This window comes from Montipora capricornis, chromosome 1 (assembly GCF_036669925.1).
Source record: "Montipora capricornis isolate CH-2021 chromosome 1, ASM3666992v2, whole genome shotgun sequence".
NCBI classification, from domain to species: Eukaryota; Metazoa; Cnidaria; class Anthozoa; order Scleractinia; family Acroporidae; genus Montipora; species Montipora capricornis.
This window is the reverse complement of record NC_090883.1, coordinates 45,297,738-45,300,237: the sequence shown is the minus strand read 5'-3', so window position 1 is coordinate 45,300,237 and position 2,500 is coordinate 45,297,738. Positions and strand designations below refer to the sequence as shown.

Here is a 2,500-nt window from a genome sequence, read left to right as displayed (position 1 = left end):
ATATGTACGGTTTTTCTGGGGAAATAGGATGTTTCAGTATACATTGTCGGCCTAATGGTCTAGCATCTGCACCACGATATTTTACAGAACTATTGAAACCAGCATATAGCACATTACGTAGCCAAGGCAACTTGAATGTTGGAGACATTGATGATTCATTTACAAGGAGAAAATAATATTCTTGCTACCCTTAAACTATTCGAGTCTCTTGCATTCTCGATCAATCGTGAAAAGTCACTGCTTCAACCATGTCAAAAATTGGTATTTCTTGGCTTTATTCTAGATTCTTTTGACATGAAAGTATTTCTTACAGCTGAAAAAAACAGAGAAAATAATTCTGGCATGCCAGCAGCTGTTAAGGTGATTCATCAGAAAAACTTGAAACTTTCCCTGAATGTTCCCTACTAATCCCTGTTATGAGAAAAAAAAAAAAAAAAAAAAGATACGTCACCATGCTTGCTTAAGAGATACAATGGGCCAATCTTACCCCATTGATACCTGTACTGATACTAATCACGCGCGTTATTTCATCGGCTCAGGGTAAATTTTGCGGTAGCTAAAGGAGAGGGTTTTTAAAGTGCCATTTGAAAAAACACCTGATAGGTTTAAAGGGGATAATCTGTACACCAAAATTATGAAATAAAAAATGTAGGTCACCGTGCTCGTTTAAGAGTAAACCACCATCCTACTTGTCTATCTCGATTATCGTAGACCGAAACAACAAAATTCGCCATGTTCTCGCAATGCGCGTCCTTATCCGCAAAGAATTATGGTCATTCACAATTTCTCTTACGTGTTTTGAGAACTGTTTCAGTGTGTATGATCGACTTATGGTTCCTTTTCAAAGGGAAGTAACTGTTCATAAAAAGTGACAACTCTACAACTGTCTGCTATTTTAATGCAATGGGGGGCACTAGATCTCCTCTTTGCAACAAACTTTCTAAAAGTATTTGGGTGTGCTACAGGAAAAATGATATCTGGTTGTTTGCATGCCAATTGCCTGGTGCCCTCAATATTAATGCAGACAAAAGCTCCAGAGAGTTTACTGAAAGGACTGAGTGGCAGCTTCATTCAGCAATATTTTGTAAGATTATTGACATACTGGGCACCTCTGACATTAACTTATTTGAATGCAGACTAAACCACCAGCTTCCAAAATATGTTTCTTGGAAGCCTGACCCTGGGGCCTGCCACATAGATGCTTTCTCTTTCTCCTGGAGTGGGAAGTTTGTTTACATTTACCCTCCTTTTTCTCTGCTTAATAGATGTCTGCAGAAATTGGAGAACGACAAGGCTTTAGTACTGTTGATTGCTCCTATGTGGCCGACGCAGGTTCGGTGGCTCCCACAGTACAAGGATCACATCACCCTACCAAAATCAGGGACTCCACATCCACCACGAAACCAAATGAGACTGATGGCATGTCTTTTGTCAGGCAATACTATGAAACAAGAGGAGTGTCATGGTCAGCTGTCGGATTGCTCATGGCGTCCTTGCGAGGAAGTACAAAGAAACAGTATTCCGGGTATATCAAATAATGGACGGCATTTTGCCTCCAAAGGAAAGTTAATCATCTTCAACCACCTATAGGAACAGTTTTGGATTTCCTTTCTGAACGTTTTGGCCAAGGCCTTACTTACAGTGCTATTAACTGTGCTAGAAGTGTGTTGTCTTCACATGTCTTTAGTTGGACAGAACGCACTGGTTTGCCGCGGCCTTGGTTTGTCATCCGTGTATTTGTCATCCCTCAACCAAACCAAACGGGGGTAACTCACCCTCTAATTGTTTTGGGAGTCATTTCAACAATCCTCTATTTGTGTTGTAACTACTCTTAAAGAATACCTTGTGAGAACCAAAGCATTGAGAGTACGCGGCCAGTCACAGTTGCTACTAAGTTATGTTAAACCGTAGAAACCCGTAAGCGGGGATACTGTTACTAGGTGGGTGGGCTGCACCATGGCTTTAACTGGCATTGAGGTAAAAAAATATTCAGCACACAGTACGGGGGCTGGGTCTGTTTCAGCAGCAAGCTGGGCTTCTGTAAATATAGATGACATTCTCCAGACTGCAAGGTGGTCACCTGAATGATGTTTTGCCCGTTTTAACAACAAACCTATAGCTAAGAATTCACGTTATGCACAATCAGTCTTATCATGTCTGTGGGATGCATCATTTACATAAAGCGGCATAAATAATCAAGTGGCATGTTGTTGTTTCTTTATGTCCGTGTTGCTTTGAAGTCTCATGGAATCTCTCAGCATGGTAACAAGCTAAAGTAGAATTTGAAGGTTAAACGAGACTTACCTGTAAGCTGAAGTTTGATTGTAATTCTATTGAGTTACAGGATGCTGAGAGATTACATGAGCTGTTGGGTAACACCTACATTCAGTCATTCAGTCCTGATTGGCGCATGTGCTTGCTATCTCATGTAATCTCTCAGCATCCTGTAACTCAGTAGAATTACAATCAAACTTCAGGTAAGTGTACGAGAAATGAAGTT

General features: G+C 40.6%; 1 protein-coding gene across 1 annotated transcript in view; it reads right to left on the bottom strand.

Moving 5' to 3' along the window:
* The window catches only part of LOC138015305 (NLR family CARD domain-containing protein 3-like), a 31,754-nt gene that overhangs the window by 5,108 nt on the left and 24,146 nt on the right, over positions 1-2,500 (bottom strand). The gene's annotated exons all lie outside the window — the stretch shown is intronic.